The 23,431-nt window shown below is 37.9% G+C and overlaps 1 pseudogene; it reads right to left on the reverse strand.

Annotated features, from left to right (window-relative positions):
* Positions 1 to 629: 629 nt before the first annotated feature.
* LOC100608247 (replication factor C subunit 3-like) lies at positions 630 to 1,334 on the reverse strand (annotated as a pseudogene).
* Positions 1,335 to 23,431: the final 22,097 nt, after the last annotated feature.

Below are 23,431 nucleotides of genomic sequence, written 5' to 3' on the forward strand. Positions count from 1 at the left end.
CTGTGCAGAAGCTCTTTAGTTTAGTTAGATCCCATTTGTCAATTTTGTCTTTTGTTGCCATTGCTTTTGGTGTTTTGGACATGAAGTCCTTGCCCATGCCTGTGTCCTGAATGGTAATGCCTAGGTTTTCGTCTAGGGTTTTTATGGTTTTAGGTCTAACGTTTAAGTCTTTAATCCATCTTGAATTAATTTTTGTCTAAGGTGTAAGGAAGGGATCCAGTTTCAGCTTTCTACATATGGCTAGCCAGTTTTCCCAGCACCATTTATTAAATAGGGAATCCTTTCCCCATTGCTTGTTTTTCTCAGGTTTCTCTAGGGAATTTTTCTTTACCAATCTTGCAGATTTTGCCTTTTCTACACTGCCAGTGAAACCATCTGAACAGAAAGTTTTCTTTTTCAGGACTTTCTGATTTTTCTCTTTACTAGTAATGCAATTTCTTCAATAGAAATGGTTTAATATATAAGTTACACACACATATACTTATTAATTATATATTATATATATATTCTCAGTGAGTTCAGCAGTTTGTGGCTTTTAAGGAATCTCTATTTCATCTAAATTGTCAAATTTATATGATTAGACTTATTTATAATATTTTCTTATCATCCTTTTAATGTCCATGAGGTCTCTAGTGATATCCTACTTCACACATAAGCAGGGCTTTTGTGAGATTTCTGCAGGACTTCTCTGCAAGTCTATGAGTCAGTTGTGAAGGAAGATTCAGATCTTCCTTCTTGTACACAGTAAATAACACATGGTAAATATCTCCAATGCTGGGAGCAGGCACACCAACTGCCAAGCACCTACTACAAATAGGTAGTATCACATTAGATGTAGAACTGTAGCACAAGATCAATCTGCAGGTGGACATATACTTTTCCATGGTTCTTTACAAGGCATGTTGAGCATCTTTAATAAGTTTGCCAACTTCTGTCAATAATACAATTTTAAAATATCTGACAGTTTGTTTCAAGTTGCTGTGACTGAGCCACTGTTTTCAACATCTTCTGAATTACTACCTCATCAATATTTCCAGCATCACTGGGATTAACTTCAAGGTGGTAATTACTTGCAATGGTGCTAATTTCAATTTTTTTAGATGGAGTCCTGATGGTCTGATATTTAATTCTCAATTTTTCCACTCCAACACCATAAAGTTGATGTAGAACACACATAGCACTTGTCTTTTTTCCAGAACCTGATGGTCCATACACTTAAAGGTGAGGAAACTCACCACCCTGCACCAGGTTGTGTATAGCTGGGCTGCCTGCTCCCTGTGATACTCCATCCATCCCAAGGATTAGGGCTGGTACTTGTCCACCCAGAGGCTCATGAAAGCTTGAGTTCCTGGGGTCTGATAAATGAAAGTCCCACATACATGTCTGTCTTTTTAATAATAACCATTCCGGCCAGTGTGAGATGGTATCTCATTGTGGTTTTGATTTGCATTTCTGAAGAGAGAAAACTTAATGCTACTTTGGTACATGAAGTTTGTATTCTGAAGTCAACTTTAATTCCACAGAGTTACAATATATTTGTAATATCTCATATCTGCCTGCCCTGAAAGGTGAGACTGTTGACTTAAAGGGCACTTTTGGCCGAGCGTGGTGGCTCACGCCTGTAATCCCAGCACTTTGGGAGGCCGAGGCAGGCGGATCACAAGGTCAGGAGATCGAGACCATCCTGGCTAACATGGTGAAACCCTGTCTCCACTAAAAAAATACAAAAAAAAAAAAAATTAGCCGGGTGTGGTGGTGGGTGCCTGTAGTCCCAACTACTCAGGAGGCTGAGGCAGGAGAATGGTGTGAACCCAGGAGGCAGAGCTTGCAGTGAGCCGAGATGGCGCCACCGCACTCCAGCCTGGGCAACAGAGCGAGACTCCGTCTCAAACAAAAAAAAGGGCACTTCCACTTCAAGGTGTGACTACAAAGGAAACTAGGGGACATATACTAGCATTAGAAAAAATAAGTTAAACACTGATAATGAGCTTTACTAGCTGAATCTGGCAGCCATGAGATTTTCTGCAGAGTCCAAATCCCACCTAAATCCCATTTGTCTTCTAACTAATTCTTCTTTGCTTTCATTCCATTCTGACCACCAGTTTCCTGACTGTAATTGTTAACACATAATACCTTCCAAGTATCAATTTCTAAAATTATAGCTTTCTTTGTGATGATTACAGCTTAGAGGGATGTATCTTCTCTCCTTAACACTATTGGTCTGCAAATCACCATACAGCAAAGGTTATTTCTTTGGGATTCCTGGAGATGGCCAATTTCTTAGGGAGACATGCCCTAGTTCTCATGTGAAAACACCTCCCCAGCCTCATCCTAGATACCAAGATTCATATGGCCTGTGAGAGAAAGGAAGTCAGTCTTCACTCCACTTACACCTGTGAACCCAAAAGTATCTGAGACAGGTCTCAATCAATTTAGAAAGTTTATTTTGGTGAGGTTAAGGACACATCCAAGATACAGCCTCAGGAGATTCTGACATGTGCCTAAGATGGCTGGGGAATAGCTTGTTTTTATACAACTTAGGGAGACATAATACATCAGTCAATTCATGTAAAATTTACACTGGTTTGATCTGGAAGTGTGGGACAACTCTAAGTTGGGGTTTCCAGGTCATAGGTAGATTTCAAAATTTTCTGATTGGCATTTGGTTGAAAGCGTTATCATCAACAGAAAGGAATGTCTGGTTTAGAATAAGTGGTCTTGAAGACCTAGGTTTTATCATGCAGATGAAGCCTCCAGGTATCAGGCTTCAGAGAGAAGAGATTGTAAATGTTTTTATTAGACTTAAAGTCTGTGTTGATGTTAACACTGTTCAGCTTTCCCTGAATTACAAAAAGGAGGAGGGTATAATGAGGCATATCTGACCCCCCTTCCCATGATGGTCTGAACTAAGATTTTCAGGTTAACTTTGGAATGTCCTTGCCTGAAAGGAGGGGTCCATTCAGATGGTTGGGGGCCTTAGAGTTTTATTTTTGGCTTACCTACCCAAGTCCCAGTTGTAAGATCAAAGTAGTAACAGAAGATAAGTAAGTAAAGCAGGCTGAACCACAAAAGGAGATCCCAGATGTAGGTGATCGTGATGAGACCTAGAGAGAACTGATTTGGGAGGACTAGTGATGAGCTAAAAAAACATGAGGAATACTCTTTGAGGATGGGGGAGTATGGTGGGAGGACATGTGCTTTTGACCAATGTAAAATTCCAAGTTCAGGTATCTGTGGTCAAACAAAAAACTCAGTCCTCATCACTGGAGCTGACCAGAGAAATGTGAATTCCCAACTTTTCAAGAAGTCCCAAAGGCAAGCCAGGGCACCAGCTATAACCCTGGGCAAAGCAGCTCTCTTGAGTTTAGGCACTTTCCAAAGAAGGCTAATACATAAGAGCTGTCTGCTGGAAGCACTCCCAGCATTTGGGAAAATAAATCCTTCAGTCCTGATAATCTGGGTGTCCTCTATAGTCCACCCCTTGCAATACGAGGATACAATTCTTCAAGTCAATTCTGGGAACAGTTACTGAAGGATCCCAGTAAGCCTCTCTTTCTAGGGGAAACTTAAAGAAGATTAACAGGAAAATATATGGCCCTTGCTACTATAGTTGGTCTTGAAGTCACAACTGACACTCATTGTGTGTCTCTCCTTTACTTTCATTCTGGATTCCCTTCATCCTCAACTAACACATCCGCTTGTCTCAGTGGTTTACCTTGTGGCGTGATCCACCCCCGCATGCCTAAGAAACCTGAGTCCCTGGTCACACAGGCTTCTTAGGCCAAGGCTGTTACACTTGTTCATTTGCCAAGAAAATTTGGCAAGGGTATAGCTGAAAGGTGCCCAAGTGCACTGAGTACCAAATATATTTTCCCTGTCCCCATTATAACAGTATCCCTTTCTCCTTCTGATAATCATTATTAATTATCCTTTCTAAGATGATGACTCTTCTTATTTTCTGTTCTTCACTTTCCAAGAAGAACTTGAAGTAACCAGCTGTTAGCCATAGCTTGTACTTCAGTGGGAGTCTTCCTGTATCTTCCTAGTTGGAAGTGTTTCTCCTTGGTAACTAACATATTTAAGATTCCAGAATTTGGGGTACAGGAAACATAAATTCCCCTAAGGGAATTACTGAGAGTGACAGTGAGAAATGTACTTCTGCTTCCATTCCTTGGTTCATAGAACAAGGTATTCTACCTATTTGAGACACCAGCACCATATTAAAGATTTTGCTATTCTTGCCTCTTGGATCCAGCACACTCAAAAAACAAACAAAAACAAAAACAAACAAACAAACAAACAAAAAAACAGTCCCTTACATATGTTCCAGGCTCCTACCAGTAGAAGTTGGCTATGTTCTGCAACTCTTGTGGAATATAGTCTTTTTACTCCCTTCTCAGACCCAATGTGACTCCAACTGGATTCTGTTGTAACTTAATCCTGGTCATTGAACTTGTGGCCTGGAGGGGAGGTGAGGGCAGATCCTAAAAAGGATTTCCATGCTGTCAGGAAGTTCATAGAACTTGTATCATCTTTAATCAAGGGAAGAAATATGTATAGTTTACACACCAAAATTACAGTAATATAATATTCTGTGTTTTCTGTGTGCATACTATTATTGGTGAGTTTTGTATTAGAAGGTTTCTTATTGCTTGTTACCGTCCTTTTCTTTCAGATTGTAAAACTTTCTTTAGCATTTCTTATATGAAAGTTTTGATATTGATGAAACCCCCTCAGCTTTTGTTTGTCTGGAGGGGGGCTGTTATTTCTTCTTAATATTTGAAGGATATTTTCACTGGATATGCTATTCTAGAATAGAAGATTTTTGTTTGTTTTTCCTTCAGCACTTTAAACATGTCATGTCACTCTCTCTTGGCCTGTAAGGTTTCCACTGGGGCATCTGCTGCCATACATATTGGATCGTCTTTGTATGCTATTTGTTTCTCTTCTCTTGCTGCTTTTAGGATCTTTTTTTTTATTCTTGTCCTTTGGGAGTTTGGCTACTAAATGTCTTTTGGGAGTTTGATTATTAAATGTCTTGATATGGTCTTATTTGGGTTAAATCTGTTTGGTGTTCTGTAACCTTTTTGTACTTAAATATTGATATATCTCTCTAGATTTATAAACTTATCTGTTAATATCTTTTTGAATGAACTTTCTACTCTGATCTCTGAATGACCTCTTTAAAAGCCAATAATTCTTAAATTTGCCCTTTTGAGGTTATATTTTAGGTCTTATAGGAATGCTTTATTTTTTTTATTTTGTTTCCTCTGAATCTGTTTTCAAATAGCATGTCTTCAACCTCACTAATTCTTCTGCTTGAGTAATTTGGCTATTGAGAGACTCTGATGCATTCTTTAGTACACCAATTGAATATTTTAGGTCCAGAATTTCTGTTCGATTTTTAAAATTATTTCAATCCCTTTGTTAAATTTATCTGATAGGATTCTAAATTACTTCTCTGTGTTATCTTGAACTTCATTGAGCTTCCTCAAAAAAGGTATTTTGAATTGTCTGAATGGTCACATATCTCTGTCAATCCAGCATTAGTCATTGATGCCTTATTTTATTCTTTTGGGGAGGTCTCGATGCTTGTGGATGTTTGTCAATGTCTGGGCATTGAAGAGTTAAGTATTTATTGTAGTCTTCAGAGTCTGGGCTTGTTTGTACCCATCCTTCCTGGGAAGGCTTTCCAAGTATTCAAAGGGAATTGAGTCTTGTGATGTAAGTCTTTGGTTTTTGGTGACTTTAGCCATACCCATTAACACTGAGTCTCTCTCAAACTCATAGAAGTACCACCTGGTGGTCTTGGGTATAATCTGAGAGAATTCCCCATATTACCAGACAATCTCTTCTCTTATTTCCCCCAAATAAATGGAGTCTCTCTCTCTCTCTCTCTCTCTCTCTCTCTCTCTCTCTATCTCTATCTCTCTATCTCCTCATCCCAGAGCAGCTACACAAATGCTGTCCAGAAGTCAGGTCCTTGAGTTAGAAACCTTAAGAATCTTCAAAGGGAATGCTTCCAGTTTTTGCCCATTCAGTATGATATTGGCTGTGGGTTTGTCATAGATAGCTCTTATTATTTTGAAATACGTCCCATCAATACCTAATTTATTGAGAGTTTTTAGCATGAAGGGTTGTTGAATTTTGTCAAAGGCTTTTTCTGCATCTATTGAGATAATCATGTGGTTTTTGTCTTTGGCTCTGTTTATATGCTGGATTACATTTATTGATTTGCGTATATTGAACCAGCCTTGCATCCCAGGGATGAAGCCCACTTGATCATGGTGGATAAGCTTTTTGATGTGCTGCTGGATTCGGTTTGCCAGTATTTTATTGAGGATTTTTGCATCAATGTTCATCAAGGATATTGGACTTCATGTCCAAAACACCAAAAGCAATGGCAACAAAAGACAAAATTGACAAATGGGATCTAATTAAACTAAAGAGCTTCTGCACAGCAAAAGAAACTACCATCAGAGTGAACAGGCAACCTACAACATGGGAGAAAATTTTCGCAACCTACTCATCTGACAAAGGGCTAATATCCAGAATCTACAATGAACTCAAACAAATTTACAAGAAAAAAACAAACAACCCCATCAAAAAGTGGGCGAGGGACATGAACAGACACTTCTCAAAAGAAGACATTTATGCAGCCAAAAAACACATGAAAAAATGCTCATCATCACTGGCCATCAGAGAAATGCAAATCAAAACCACTATGAGATATCATCTCACACCAGTTAGAATGGCGATCATTAAAAAGTCAGGAAACAACAGGTGCTGGAGAGGATGTGGAGAAATAGGAACACTTTTACACTGTTGGTGGGACTGTAAACTAGTTCAACCATTGTGGAAGTCAGTGTGGCGATTCGTCAGGGATCTAGAACTAGAAATACCATTTGACCCAGCCATCCCATTACTGGGTATATACCCAAATGACTATAAATCATGCTGCTATAAAGACACATGCACACGTATGTTTATTGCGGCATTATTCACAATAGCAAAGACTTGGAACCAACCCAAATGTCCAACAATGATAGACTGGATTAAGAAAATGTGGCACATATACAACATGGAATACTATGCAGCCATAAAAAATGATGAGTTCATGTCCTTTGTAGGGACATGGATGAAACTGGAAACCATCATTCTCAGTAAACTATCGCAAGAACAAAAAACCAAACACCGCATATTCTCACTCATAGGTGGGAATTGAACAATGAGATCACATGGACACAGGAAGGGGAATATCACACTCTGGGGACTGTGGTGGGGAGGGGGGAGGGGGGAGGGATAGCATTGGGAGATATACCTAATGCTAGATGACGAGTTAGTGGGTGCAGCGCACCAGCATGGCACATGTATACATATGTAACTAACCTGCACAATGTGCACATGTACCCTAAAACTTAAATTATAATAAAAAAAAAAAAAGAATCTTCTTGGTGCTCTATTCTACTGCTGCTGAGCTAGCATTCAAGCTGTAAAACAAATTCCTTCCCATTCTTCCCTTTTCTTTTCGTCAAGTGAAATGAGTCTCACCCCATGACTACAACTGCCCCAGGCCCATGGCAAGTACTGCTGATGTTCACTCAAGGCTCAAGTGCTCTTCAGTCAGCTTATCGTAAATGCTGCCAGGCCTGGGCTCTCCCTTTAGGGCAATGGGCTCCCTCTGGCCCAGGCCAGGTCTGGAAATGCCATCCAGGAGCCAAAGCCTGGAATTGGGGGTTCAGGAGTCTGTTTGGTGTTCTGCCCCACTGTGGCTGTACTGGTACCCAGGCTGCAAGACAAAATCCCCTTTATTATTCCCTCTCCTTTCCTCAAGGAAGAGTCTCTCCTGCAATGTTCACCAGAGCTGGAAATGTGCCGGGACATATCTGAAGCCAGCATCACACTGAGTCTCACCCAAGGCCCACAATAAGTACTACCTGACTATTGCTGATGTTTACTCAAGGCCCAAGGGCTCTTCAGTCAGCAGGTGATAGATCCTGCCAGGATTGGGTCCTTTTCATCAAGGCACTGAGTTTCCCTCTGGCCCATGGTGTGGAGCTAGGGCCTGGAATGGGGACCTCAAAACTCTGCCTGCTACCCTTTTTTTTTTTTTTTTTTTTTTTACTGTGGCTGAGCTGGTATCCAAGGTGCAAGACAAAGTCCTCTTTACTCTTCCCTCTCCTCTCCTCAAGCAGAAGCAAGGAGTTTCTTTTGGAGCTACAATCTGTACTGCCTGGGGTTGAGGGAGGGTGACACAAACACTCCCTTGGCAACCCCAGCTGGTGTCTCACTAAGCCACGTGCACCCCAAGTCCAATAGCTCCAAGACCAGCATAGCACCAGGATTTGCCCAGGAATTGCATTCCTTTTGGCCTAATCTGCCTTTCAAGTTCATTTAGGACCTCAGAGTGCTTCAGCCTGAGGTGTCAGGGCTTATCAGAACTCAGGTTCCAAACACAGGGATGGATGATTTGCCTCTCGTGAGGGCTGATTTAAATACTTCCTCTGTGGGTGCCAGTTGGATTCTGCCCTGTGTTGCTTTCCACTGTGACAGGCAGCACTGAGTTCCAGTGCAGAGTCCCACAGTCACTGCACTTTTCCTCCCTCAAATGCAGATTCTCTTTCCTCACCATGTGGCGGCTGCTGGGGGGTGGGGGAGGGGTGGTGTTGGCAAGTGAAGACTGTCCTTCCTACCCTCAGTGATATGAAGTTAAAACCAGGTACTGTGACTGCTTACCTGATTTTTGGTTTTTATGAAGGTGCTTCCTTGTGTGAATAGTTGTTCAATTTGATGTTCCTGGGGAGGGGGCACAATCCCTGGAGGGTTCTATTCAGCTATCTTGCTCCACTTCCTCCCAGACACTGCTCTCTTTGGGTTTTGTTAAATAGTAGTGAGAAAAGCAGCCTGATAAAAGTGTTGTCTGTATGCAAATGGTTGTTAAGTGGGGTTGAGTATAGAGAGGAGGAATGAAATATTTTTTAGGAAAGGATAGTTTAGGGTTAAGGAAGAAGAATTTGGAAAAGCCTGGAGGTAAAATATCATGCAATGTTTGATAACATGTTTGGAGGTAAGGTAAACATGGGTAAAAAACAAAATGTAGGTGGTCTTCAAGGCTAAGGATATGGAAAGAAAAGCACACTATACTCGTATAATTAAAACCCATGTAGGCAACACTAAGAAGTTCAGGCTTTCTCCTGAAGACTGGGAAGATTTCGAAGTATTTCAACCAGAAAGTCACACTGGTTTAAGCATAGAGGGCTGTAGGACAGGACGTCAGACAGGAAGACCACTTAGAAGGCAGGGTAGCAACCCATATGCGAGATAATTTGCTCCTTTCCTGTAAGTCTACACAAAATACAGCTTCTGGATGGAGAATGTGGCAAAGGAGCCCCTAGGATTTCTTGTGTATTTGGAAATGCTGTTTTTAGTATCAAACAGAAGACTTGCAAACACTTGTTTGGGATACTGCTTTGGCTCCTCTAAATGAAAAATCATTGTCAAATTTTAAGGCCTAAGAGTCATTGTCTTTAAAACACCAAATTGAATTTTCACATACTGAATTAAAAATTCAAACAAAATTTAAATATTTGGGTAAATTTTTACAATATAAGGCAGTTGAAAAGAAGTCATCCTCAGCTGTCACAAGATTTTGACATCTAAAGCTTGATGTTATTTTAAAACGTACTTAAAGTGTTGTGTGTTTTAAAGCTGAATGAAATGTGAGATACCACCAGGCAGTCCCTGATGAAAACAAAAACCACTCCACCTGTGAGCTGCTGCAACAGCTCACCTCTGACCTCTGCCTCCACACTTTCTGAAGTACCAATCTACACATGCTAAAACCTGCTGAAAAATCTGTGATGGCCACACATTGCCCACCAGACACTATCTTAACACGTGGGTGAGTTCTACAAGGCCTTCCTTGGTTTGAAGTCTCCTAAACCAGTTAGGCATTCTCTTGTGTTCCCTCTTGCTTATGCGTGTAGTTTTCTGTCATCCTGCCACACTATTCACATCTCTAAAATGGTGATCCATGCCACCATCCCATTCTTTTCATTTTGCCTGCATTTTAAGACTAATCTCAAATTTCCCTAAGAGGGAAAACTTCCACGAACCTCCCACTTAGACATCCTTATGCCTGTGTAGAAAGAATACAGGCAAGTACTAAGAATTACTTCTGAGGGGAATGGTGCAGATCAACTCTAACCAAGGTGGAGGTGCAGGTGGATGCATTCCCACTGTGGTTACTCAGAGGCAGACTACCCACTTATACTTCTCAACTACACTTTTGCAGGCTGAGTCCACTACCAGCTAAAATTGCTTTGTTTGATTCCACTAGTCTGCTTGCTCAAGGACAGAATGCCCAGACAGCCTTCTCTGCCAGCTGACAGCTTATCAAGTTTATCCCCCCAAAATATGTGTAAACAAGATTCACTGTGCCCTGATTGCCTGAAATTTGCTTTTCTTCTTTCTCTTCTTTCTGTTAGCAATTCTGTATTTGATTTTCTCACTCAAATGACAACTGACCTCCTCAAATGTGCCTCATTTCCATGAAAATAGCTAAATGGCATGTAAAATAACTTTCTAAAAGTATCTGAATTATTTTTGATAATAACAAACACATGGTAAAACAGTACTGTCAGTATGTTTTTAATAAATTAATTAAAGAAAAGCTGCCGACTTGAAGTAAACACATGTCAATTAGTTAGTTAGTATGGTATTTTCTCTCAATATCCCTAACAAGCTCCAAATAGAAAATTTGCCTTGAGAAAATAAAAACAAAATTAAAAAAAAGAACAACTCTACAATTTGTAATTTCTTTAACTCATCAAGATTTTGTTTACCATTATATTTCATGTTTGCAGGTAGGAGAGGTATTACAATCAAGTGAAAAAATGTGAATTTGGAGTTTAAATCGTGGCTGTTCCAATTGTGTAACCCTAGGCAAGATACCTAGCCCCTCATCATAAGCCTCAGTTTTCTGATCAGTAAATGGACATCATAATGTAAAACTTTATAAAGTTATTTCAAAGATAAATTGAAATAAGCAATGTAAGTTCTTTGAGAACATGGTTGAAAACAATTTTTATCTCCTGTCTTTGGCAGGATATTCTCATCTGTTACACCAACCCCCTTGCTTGCAGACAGTTTATGCATGTTGCTAAGAAAGATGCATTTCCTAAGAAAGATGGAAAGCCTTTGTAAACTGTACTGTGCTATAGAACCCCTAGCCCAGGCTGAGGATGAATGAATTTGTATAATGTAAAGAATGACCACGAGTGTACGTGTTCACACAGAGGAAAGGATGGGAGGAAGTCAAAAGCCCCTGTGCTGCTATGATACCAACCATTCTAATAACATTGGGATTACTACTAGGCCAAGAGAGCAAGTGATCAGCATATCTTTTTATTTTTAGCCTGTCACCCAGGCTGGAGTGTGATGGCATGATCTTGGCTCCCTGCAACCTCTGCCTGCTGGGTTCAAGCGATTCTCCTGCCTCAGCCTCCTGAGTAGCTGGGATTACAGGTACGCATCACCATGCCCAGCTAACTTTTTGTATCTTTAGTGGAGACGGGGTTTCACTATGTTGGCCAGGCTGGTCTTGAACCCCTGACCTTGTGATCTGCTCTCCTCGGCCTCCCAAAGTGCTGGGATTACAGGCGTGAGCCACCGTGCCTGGCCTTTTTTTTTTTTTTTTTTTTTTTTCTGAGATGGAGTTTTGCTCTTGTTGACCAGGCTGGAATGCAATAGCGAGATCTCGGCCCACTGCAACCTCTGCCTCTCGGGTTCTAGCAATTCCCCTGCCTCAGCCTCCCGAGTAGCTGAGATTACAGGCATGTACCACCACACCCGGCTAATTTGTATTTTTAGTAGAGATGGGGTTTCTCCATGTTGGTAAGGCTGGTCTTTTAACATTAAAATGCTGAGGTGTTGGAAAGGAGAGTAGGGCACTGTTTTTCCCCCCATTACTTAAAATTAAATCTTTAATCACCCTGTCAATAGATCTCTGGTGATAGTTTGGTAATATTACTGCTGTTAAAAGTCTTTAAGTACCTTTAAGTATTTGAATGTTCTTTTAAAAACTAATTAAGAGCTCAATGAGTTAACTTTAAAGCAATTCTTTAGAATCTAGTAGATAAAACTAGAGAGTAACAGCAACACACTTAGCAATGAGACTTTATAGATTACAAATTTAAAGAAAACAGAGAAGACCAGAATTTTAAAGCTTGAAAGCCCTTAAAGATGTTATTAATTTAGTGCCATCATTTTATAGGTGAAGAAACTGAATCCCAGAACACTTAAGTGATTAACATAAAATCATAAAAAGTGAAAGCTGGATCTGAGATTTCCTGATGACTATTTGGATGGTTAAAAAAAAAAAAAAAAGGAAAGCAAATAAACCAGGTTTAGAAATTAGCTATGTATTTTTCTCTTGTACAACACATTTCCCTGTCCCCAATAGCTAAATACTGAATATCTATATTTGAATACTTAAGTCCCGTTTTTCATTTTTATTTTATGTATCTTAAAATGTAGGCTATGTTTTTAATTGAGGCCTGGTTAGTCCCATTGATTATGGTGCCACTGAGCTCAAGGGAATCAAGTACGTAGGACACAGGGGTGTTTGGGGGTGCAGATCCAAGTGTCCAGAGAAGGGGATATATTGACAATGCAGCAAAGGATCATCATTCCACATGGGCTGGACAAACTACTCCATTAGTATAAAAGGAGAACCCTGGGATACCTCTAATGCATAACAGAAACCTAATGAAAGGAAGTTAATACAGCACATTCATCAACTTCCTATTGTTTATTAGGTAAGCTCAGAGAGAAAGTTATGTGCTGTTTCAGGCAGAACCTTGTGGGGCATGTGCCCTTTGAATAGGTTAACAAGTGCTTAGGGTTGGTCGTTAGCTATGAGGATGCAGAAATTAGACTGGATCTCCCTTTAGGGTTTTGAGATTCTGAGAAATGATTCTCATTGATCAAATAAATAATAAATGGATTTTAAAATTAAAAAGGTGAAAATAAAAATGCTGGCTATGGCATAATGATCAAAACTTTCTGGAATATATTAACGTAGAAAACAGAATTCCTCTGGATCCTGGATGTTCTGTGATTTTAAAACATTTGTTTTGAAATATATGTCTATATGCCCAAACTGAAATTTAAAAGACATTAAGATTTTGCCATATTGGTTTCAGATTTTTCTATCTCTTTATATTGTAAAAACTTCTCAAACAAATATCTAAACAAAGAAACATCTAAAGCCACACTTCTATCTCTTCCCCAATTTTCCCTGTGCAGACTTAATCATCATACTGAAATTAGTATAAATTATGCTCAAGCATGTTTTTGTATCTCTACTACATAAGTATAAATCCAGAGGATTAATTAACAATTTACATAAATCATATTCTAATACATGTGCATCCTTTTATAACTTTCGTTTTACTCTCAGCTTTAAGTAGATATTTATACAGGTTGATTCAAAAAAAATCTGGTTCATTTCTATATCAATTTTAATTAAACTTACAACTGAGAGAGATGGGTTATTTCCCACTTCTGTGCTATTATAATCCCTGCTACAATTAACATTATTGTACATGTCTTTTGTGATACTTTTCTTTTTGTGCACATGTGTAAGAATTCTTCAGGCATGACCACTAAGAAACGCTATTGCAGGGTTGAAAGATGTCCTTCAACTTTGCTAAATATGCTCAGTTGCCCTCCACAGTAGTGGTACAAATTTACACTTCCAAAGTAAAAGTGCTATCATTCCCCCACATTTTTCTCAATGCATGGCACAGTTGGCTGAATAATGGACCTGCAAACACGAATACATCTTAACCTCTGGAATCTGTGACTATGATACCTTATATTGCAAAAGGGATTTTGCAGATGCTGGGTTGAGATGGAGAAATGATCTGCATTATCCAGACGGGTCCAGTGTAGTCACAATTGTCCTTATAATAAAAAGTCAGGAAATCAGAGACAGAGAAGGGGATGTGAAAATGGAAGCAGAGGTCAGAGAGAGATGAAGATGCTATGCTGCTAGCTTTGAAGATGAAGTTAGGAACTACTAGCTAAGAAATGCAGGTGACCTCTAGAAGCTGGAAAAGATAAGAAACAGATTCTCCCCACAAAGCTTCCAGAAGAAATCAATCCTGCTGACACCTTCACTTTCAGCCTAGTGAGATTTTAGGCTTCTGACCTCCAGAACTATAAGGTAATGCATTTGTGTTGTTTTAAGCTACCACATATTTAGTAATTTGTTGCAGCAGAAATGGGCCACTAATACACATATTGTTGTAAGGCTCAGTTTTTCATTTGCCGAAATGAGGGATGTGATATTTTCAATTGCCTACCTACTACGAATTTAAGCCTCTTCTCATATGCATATTGGTCATTTTAATGTTTTTTCTGCACAAACTACTCCATTGATTGTTCTGTCTTTGATGATTTGAAGAAATTTTCTATACCAGAGTTTCTCAAACTCAATATTATTGACATTTTGGGCTAGATAATTTTTTGTTGTGTGGAGCTGTCTGTTATAGGATGTTTAGCAGCATCCCTGTCGCCTACCAACTAAATGAAGGCAGCACCTGTTCTCTAACCTGTTTTAATGACCAAAAATGCCTCCAGAAATTACAAAATATTCCCAGGGGGACAAAAATCAACCCCAGTTAAGAACCACTGCTCTGTATTAACCTGTGCTGAATATTTTATATGCTAATCTATGGTTAGTTACAGGAATCAAAAAAAACTTTCTAAGACTGGTTTGATAAATATTTTATATTTTAAATATTGGTGCAGCCATTATATCAATCTTTCACTTTATACCTTGTCTACCTTATCTTTTTATGAAGGGTTACTCTATTCCAGCGGTCCTCACATGTCAACATGCAAGACAGTCTCCTAGGGGGTTGTTAAAACTAGAATAGCTGGACGCTACCGATGGAGTTTCTGATTCAATATGTCTGGAACTGAGCCCCCAAATTTGCATTTCTAGCAAATTCCCCGAGAATGCTGATACCACTAGTCTAGGGACTATAATAAGATTATTTGTCATAAAATTATTTCTTTTGTCCCCACATCTAGGTCTCTCATTCTCCTAGATTTTCTTTTTGTGTATGAAGTAGGTTTCCAGTTTTATCTTCTTTTTCTCCCCATGGATAGGCAGTTGCATAGCACCATTTTCTGAATTGTCAACTCCTTTGAGTTTATTATGCTATGAGAGATTTTTAATTACTGACATATTTTTAAATATACTTTTTATTTTAGAATAATTTTTTACTTACAGGAAAGTTGTGAAGATAGTATGGGTAGTTCCTGTATAATTCCTACCCAGTTTCCCAACATTTTCCATTAGTATGCAACGTTTGACAGAACTAATGAAACAATAGTGTATTAGTTCATTCTCGCATAGCTATAAAGAAATACCTGAGACTGGATACTTTATAAAGAAAAGAGGCTTAATTGGTTCATGGTTCTATAGGCTGTATAAGAAGCATGATGCTGGCATCTGATTGGCTTCAGGGGAGGCCTCAGGAGTCTTACAATCATGATAGAAGGCAAATGGGGAGTGAGGCATCTTACGTGGCAGGAGCAGAAGCAAGAGAGAGAGCAAGCGGGGAGGTGCTACATATCCCCAATCAGACCTGATAAGAACTCACTCACCACCACAAGAACAGCAAGGGACAGTGCAAAACCACACCTGAAAAACCCCTCCATGATCCAATCACCTCACACCAGGCCCCACCTCACACCAGGCCCCAACACTGGGGACCACAGTTCTACTTCAGACTTGGGCAGGGACACAGATCCAAACCATATCAAATAGCAATATGGTATTATTAAATAAAGTTCATACTTTATTCAAATTTACTTAGTTTTTACTTAATGTCCTTTTCTTTTTGCAGAATCCACTCCAGGATATCATAATTACATTTAATTGTCATAGCTCCTTAGACTCCTCTTGGCTGTGACAGTTTATCCGATTTTCCTTACATTTGATGACGTTGGCAGTTTTGAGGAACATTGGTCAGGTATTTTGTAGAATTTCCCTCATTTGAGATTTATCTGATGTTCTTCTCATGATTGCTCTGGAACTATGGCTTTTTTTGAAGAAAGATTCTCATCCAGTCATATCAAGGGTACATATAAGCAACATGACTTATCCCTGTTGATGTTAACCTTGATCACTTGGTATTTGTTAGGTTTCTCCGCTGTAAAATTACTCTTTTTCCCCTTTCTATACTGTACTCCTTGGAAAAAGATTATTATGTGCAGCCTGTATTTAAGGTGTGGGGAGTTAAGCCCTACATCCTTGAGGGCAGAGTACCTGCATAAAGTATTTGAAATGTTTCCGCACAGGAGATTTGTCTGTCCTTTCTTATTTATTTATTTATATCACTATTGATGATGGATATTTATTTTATACCTTGAATTACAACCCAATACTACTTTATTTTGTTGCCCAAATTCTTCTTTCGCCATTGGGAGTTCTTTTAGTTGGCTCCTATGTGCCTGTGACATGCCTCCAAAACTGTGAGGGCTTTTTGGTTTTTGCCTAGCACTGCCTTGCTTTCTAATACTACAGGAAGCTCCAGGCTCATCTTGCATATTACTTGCCCAGCTTTAAAGTAAGCTATTTCTCCAAGGTGCACAGGTTCCTTTTATTGAAGAAAAGTATTAGAAACCAGTGTCTGAGCACTAGATCTGATCATTGCTACCGAGTGCCATTGCTTCTAGGCCCTCTCAGATTAAAAACAACAACAAGGAAATATACCTGTGTATACTAATCCATATGTTCATTATATGTTCATAAACATTTCTTAATATATCCATCAGTATCTATACTAAGCTAAACATGAGTTCATATCGATATCTCCACCTTTAATCCATTATCACATAGATCATTCTGGCTTTCTCCCCTAGCTTGTCTGTGACACTTCAACAGTGAAAAACCAGGATACCACCTGCCACCATCCATTTACTTAATTGTTCAGTTTCAGTATGCATGTATAGTGATTTCTGAGTTGTTAATATATCTCCTCATGGTAAACTACTTTGCCAGAAAGGATACAGTCCTCATTATATATGGTTCCTTTTGCCTTTTATCTTACAGTCTCCACTCATTTCCAAAGTTACTAAGTCAGTGCTTCCCCTCTCAACACAACTCTTTCAGTGAAGTTATTTCATATGTTTTAATATAGTTTGAATCTTCTGTCAAGTTTAAGTTTCATCCTAGGCTCTCCCAAACTCTTAATTATTTTTCGTTTTTTTTTTTTTTGTTTTTATTTGTTAAGGTTTACTTTCGGTTTGTGAAGTTCTGTGGGTCTTGAAGTCTCATTTTTTAAAATGATATATTGAATTAAATCAGGTTTTCTGTCTATTTCTTCTTGTCTCAGCTTTGGAAATTTATAATTTTTTTATAAAATCCTTTTAATTAAAAACAACTTTTTCAGTTTCCAAATTTATTGGCATAAAGATCTTAATTTTTTGTGATTTATTAACCTCTATTCTACAAGTTGTTATATCCTCTATTTTATTCCTAATAGTTTTATTTTGTATTCTGTGTTTCTTGACTCACGTTACCATAGCTTTGTCTATTTTATTAATCTTTATAAAGAAATTATTTTTAACTTAGGTGAGCCCATCTATAGATTTAATTTGTTTTCAGTTAATCAATTCGCTTTTCCCATCTGTTATTTTATTTGAATTTGCTCAGTTTTCTGATTTAAACTTTTTTTTTTTTTGAGACGGAGTTTCACTCTTGTTGCACTCCTCCTAAGCTGGAGTGCAATGGCATGATCTCAGCTCACTGCAGCCTCCACCTCCTGGGTTCAAGTGATTCTCCTGCCTCAGCCTCCCGAGTAGCTGGGATTACAGGCACGTACCACCACACCCAGCTAATTTTTGCATTTTTAGTAGAGATGGGGTTTCGCCATGTTAGCCAGGCTGGTCTTGAACTCCTGACCTCAGGTGATCTTGGCCTCCCAAAGTGCTGGGATTACAAGCATGAGCCACTACACCCAGCCCTGATTTTAACTTCTTGGATTAAAGGCTGATTTAATTTATGTCAGTTCTTTATTTCCAATATGTTAATTTTAAGATTTCAGATTTCAGTCCATACTTCTTTAGTGGCATCATTTTTGATGTCTAATGCTTTCATTTTTATTTGCATGTAAATATTCTCTAATATCTATTAAGAGTTCTCCTTTAACCCATAAATTATTTAGGTATAGATACATAAGATTTTCTTAGTTGTAATTTTGCTATTTATTGATTTCATTGTTATCTGAGGATATGATATTTATGGTGCTGATTTTCATGTATTTCTTGAGATTTTCTTTATGTATTAACTAATGTTAGACCGAATTCTATATATGTCTATTACTTCGAGCTTATTAATTCTATTGTTCAAATATGCTATATCCCTTCTAATTTTTATATTTTTGATCTATTAATTATTCATTAGGTATATTAAAATCTTGTACTATGAAAACTGTAAATTTGTTCATTTTTCCTAGTATTTTTTTTCAATTTTGCTTTATACATTTTAAAGCTATATTTTTAAATACATACCCATTCTTCCCTTGCATTTTGAAATTTAACAGCAATATGCATTGGTGAGTGTCAATTTTCATTTATTGTGTTGAGCCAATTCTTTTTTCTTCTTTTTTTTTTGAGTTGAAGTCTCATTCTGTCACCCAGGCTGGAGGTTGAGCCAATTCTTTCTGTAAGTTCATCTTCTCCTTCAGCTTTAGGAGATTTTCTTGATTTGTTTCTTTAATATTGTTCTCTCTATTGCTTTTCTCCTCTCTGTTTCTGGGGCTCCTATAACTCATATGTTGAAATCTTCTACAATGATGCTCTAATTTTCATATTATTTACTCCCTCTTTTTACCTTCCCTCTTTCCTTTTTTTTTCCACTCATTTATTTAGTTTTATCTTAGACCACCAGCACTTAACAATGAACACTTCAGCCAACCCATACTAAATTCCACTTAATTCCGTGCTCTTTGACCTCTAGGCCTTCAACGGGCCTCCCTTCTGCCTGAAACGCTCTCTGCTGCTCCTGCAACTACATCTGGATAATGCCTACTCAACTTTGGGTTTTATTTTTCCGAGATAATCCCTTGAGTGGTAGGCATGTTCTCCCTGAGAATATTTGCTATTACTCTTGCTTTTTCCAGGTGTCATCATCAGCCCTATAGCCATATGTATGAAATGTTTTGACTTGGCGGTTTCCAAACCAATAGATATTAGTTCAAATACAATCTTGAGCAACTTATAGTCTCAGAATTTTTATTTCTAAATAAATTCCTTCTCACTAGATGTTAAAACCAGAGGGACAACCTCCTTCTCTTTTACTTGTGTGATATATTTTATTATAGGTCTTCCTTCCACCAACAGTGTAGGTCCTCACCAAGGGACCCAAGCTTTACAAAGGGTCTTACTTCAAGTTCCCCACCTACTTCAGGCCAAAGCCTTATCTTCTGTCACTGTGGAAAAAATGAAACCTGAGCTTTTAAATTACTAGGATAATAAAACTCCACCTCAATGTTTATGCATTTACAAAAATTTGGTTACATTTACTAAACTATTCTAAAGTTTTTAATAATCTTTCCAGAAACAGAAATCTAGGATAATAATTTCAACTGGAAAAAATATTTATTTCAAGATAATTGAGGTTTCTGATTCAACAAACACCAACATTGACAATGTTGGACCAACAATGTCTTAGTCTGATTACAGGTCATCTCATTTAATATTCATAAATATATCTATGATATATAGGGACAGCTCTATTACTCAGTAGTATTACTATTACTCAATACTATTACTCAAGCAAAAGAGCTGAACTTTACGGTTAAACTCTAAAGTCTACCTGATAATTAAAATCAAGTCTACTGATTGCAAGTTGAGTCCATGATATCACACTTGCAAAAGCGTACATTTAATTACAACAAAAATAACAGCTTATATTTAGTGAGCATTTACTGTGTGCCAGATCATTCACATGCACCCTTCAATATTTTCCAAAACATTCTTATGATATAGCATTCTTATAAAATATAATTCTTTGAATTTTATGTATGAGGATATTTTATCTATTGGAGAAGAAACTTGTTTCAGTTCATGCAATAGTATGTGGTTGAGACTTTATCTGAATCCATTATGTTTGAATTTGTGCTTTTAAATACTACTGTATTGACTTCTCAAACTGTCAATACTGGTTTTTTTTATTTTTTTTATTTCCATATGTTATTGGGGAACAGATGGTATTTGGTTACATGAGTAAGTTCTTTAGTGGTGATTTGTGAGATTTTGGTGCACCCATCACCCTAGCAGCATACACTGCACCCTATTTGTAGTCTTTTATCTCTCACTCCCTTCCCAGCCTTTCCTCCTGAGTCCCCAAGGTCCATTGTGTCATTCTTATGCCTTCGTATCCTCATAGCTTAGCTACCCCTTATGAGTGAGAACATAAGATGTTTTGTTTTTCATTCCTGAGTTACTTCACTTAGAATAATAGTGTCCAGTCTCATCCAGGTTGCTGCAAATGCCATTAATTCATTCCTTTTTATGGCTGAGTAGTATTCCATCGTATATATACACCACAGTTTCTTTATCTACTCATTGACTGATGGGCATTTGGGTTGGTTCCGTGTTTTTGCAATTACGAATTGTACTGCTATACACACATGTGTCCAAGTATCTTTTTCATAAATGACTTCATTTCATCTAGGTAGATACTGAGTAGTGGGATTGCTGGATTGAATGGTAGTTCTACTTTTAGTTCTTTAAGGAATCTACACACTGTTTTCCATAGTGGTTGTACTAGTTTACATTCCTACCAGCAGTGTAGAAGTGGTCCCTGTTCACCGCATCCGTGTCAACATCTACTATTTTTTTTATTTTTTGATTATGGCCATTCTTGCAGGAGTAAGGTGGTATCACGTGTGGTTTTGATTTGCATTTCCCTGATCATTAGTGATTTTGAGCATTTTTCTATATGTTTCTTGGCCATTTGTATATCTTCTTGTGAGAATTGTCTATTTATGTCTTAGCCCACTTTTTGATGGGATTGTTCGTTTTATTCTTGTTGATTTGTTTGAGTTCATTGTAGATTCTGGATATTAGTCCTTTGTCAGATGTATACGTTGTGAGATTTTGTTTCCCCACTTTGTGGGTTGTCTGTTTACTCTGCTGACTGTTCCTTTTGCCATGCAAAAGCTCTTTATTTTAAGTCCCATCTATTTACCTTTGTTTTTATTGCATTTGCTTTTGGGTTCTTGGTTATAAAATCCTTGCCTAAGCCAATGCCTAGAAGGGTTTTTCCAATGTTATCTTCTAGAATTTTTATAGTTTCAGGTCTTAGATTTAAGGTCTTAATCCATCTTGAGTTGATTTTTGTATAAGGTGAGAGATGAGGATCCAGTTTCATTCTCCTACATGTGGCTAACCAATTATCCCAGCACCATTTATTAAAAAGGGTGTCCTTTCCCCCACTTTATGTTTTTGTTTGCCTTGTCAAAGATCAGTTGGCTGTAAGTATTTGGGTTTATTACTGGGTTCTCTATTTTGTTCCATTTGTCTAAGTGCCTATTTTTACACTGGTACCACGCTGTTTTGGTGACAATGGCCTTATAGTACAGTTTGAAATCAGGTAATGTGATTCCTCCAGATTTGTTCTTTTTGCTTAGTCTTGCTTTGGCTATGCAGGCTCTTTTTGGTTCCATATGAATTTTAGAATAGTTTTGTCTAATTCTGTGAAGAATGACGGTGGTATTTTAATGGGAATTGCATTGAATTTGTACATTGCTTTTGACAGCATGGTCATTTTCACAATATTGAGTCTACCCATCCATGAGCATGGGATGTGTTTCCATTTGTTTTTGTCATCTATGATTTCTTTCAGCAGTGTTTGGTAGTTTTCTTTGTAGAGGTCTTTTACTTCCTTGGTTAGGTATATTTCTAAGTTTTTTGTTTTGTTTTGTTTTGGTGTTTTGGTTTTGTTTGTTTGTTTTTGCAGCTATTGGAAAGGGGTTGAGTTCTTTATTTGATTCTCAGTTTGGTCACTGTTAGTGTATATAAAGCTACTGATTTGTGTACATTAATTTTATATCTGGAAACTTTGCTGAATTCTTTTATCAGTTCTAGGAGCTTTCTGGAGGAGTCTTTAGGGTTTTCTAGGTAAATGATCATATCATCAGCAAACAGCAACAGTTTGACTTCCTCTTTACCAATTTGGATGCCCTTTATTTCTTTCTCTTGTCTGATTTTTCTGGCTAGGATTTACAGTACTATGTTCAAGAAGAGTGGTGAGAGTGGGCATCCTTGTCTTGTTCCAGTTCTCAGAGTGAATGCTTTCAACTTTTCCCCATTCAGTATCATGTTGGCTGTGAGTTTGTCATAGATGGCTTTTATTAGATTGAGGCATGTTCCTTGTAGGCCGATTTTGCTGAGAGTTTTAATCATAAAGGGGTGCTGGATTTTGTCAAATGCTTTTTCTGCATCTATTGAGATAATCATGTTATTTTTGTTTTTAATTCTGTTTATGTGGTGTATCACATTTATTGACTTGTGTATGTTAAACCCTCCCTGCATCCTTGTTATGAAATCCACTTGATCATGGTGGATTATCTTTTTTATATGTTGTTGGAAACAGTTAGCTAGTATTTTTTTTAGGGATTTTAGCATCTATGTTCATGAGGGATATCAGACTGCAGTTTTCTTTTTTGGTTATGTTCTTTCCTGGTTTTGGTATTAGGATGATACTGGCTTCATAGAATGATTTAGGGAGGTTTCCCTCTTTCTCTATCTTGTGGAATAGTGTCAATAGGATTGGTACCAATTCTTCTTTGAATGTCTAGTAGAATTCTGTTGTGAATCATCTGGTCCTGGACTTTTTTGTTGGTAATTTTTAAATTACCATTTCAATCTCACTGCTTGTTATTGGTCTGTTCAGGGTATCTAATTCTTCCTAATTTAAGCTAGGAGGGTTGTATCTTTCCAGGAATTTACACATCTCTTCTAGGTTTTCTAGTTTATGTATGTAAATGTGTTCATAGTAGCCTTGAATGATCTTTTGTATTTCTGTGGTGTCAGTTGTAATGCTTCCTGTTTTATTTCTTATTGAGCATATTTGGATTTTCTCTCTTTTTTCTTGGTTAATCTTGCTAATGGTCTATCAATTTTATTTATCTTTTCAAAGAACCAGCTTTTTGTTTCACTTATCTTTTGTATTGTTTTTTGTTTGTTTATTTCAATTTCACTTAGTTTTGCTCTGATCTTGGTTATTTCCTTTCTTCTGCTGGTTTTGGGTTTGATTTGTTCTTGTTTCTCTAGTTCCTTGAGGTGTGACGTTAGATTGTCTGTGCTCTTTCAGACTTTTTGATGTAGGCATTTAGGGCTCTGA

Source organism: Pan troglodytes, chromosome 2, assembly GCF_028858775.2.
Source record: "Pan troglodytes isolate AG18354 chromosome 2, NHGRI_mPanTro3-v2.0_pri, whole genome shotgun sequence".
Taxonomy (NCBI): domain Eukaryota; kingdom Metazoa; phylum Chordata; class Mammalia; order Primates; family Hominidae; genus Pan; species Pan troglodytes.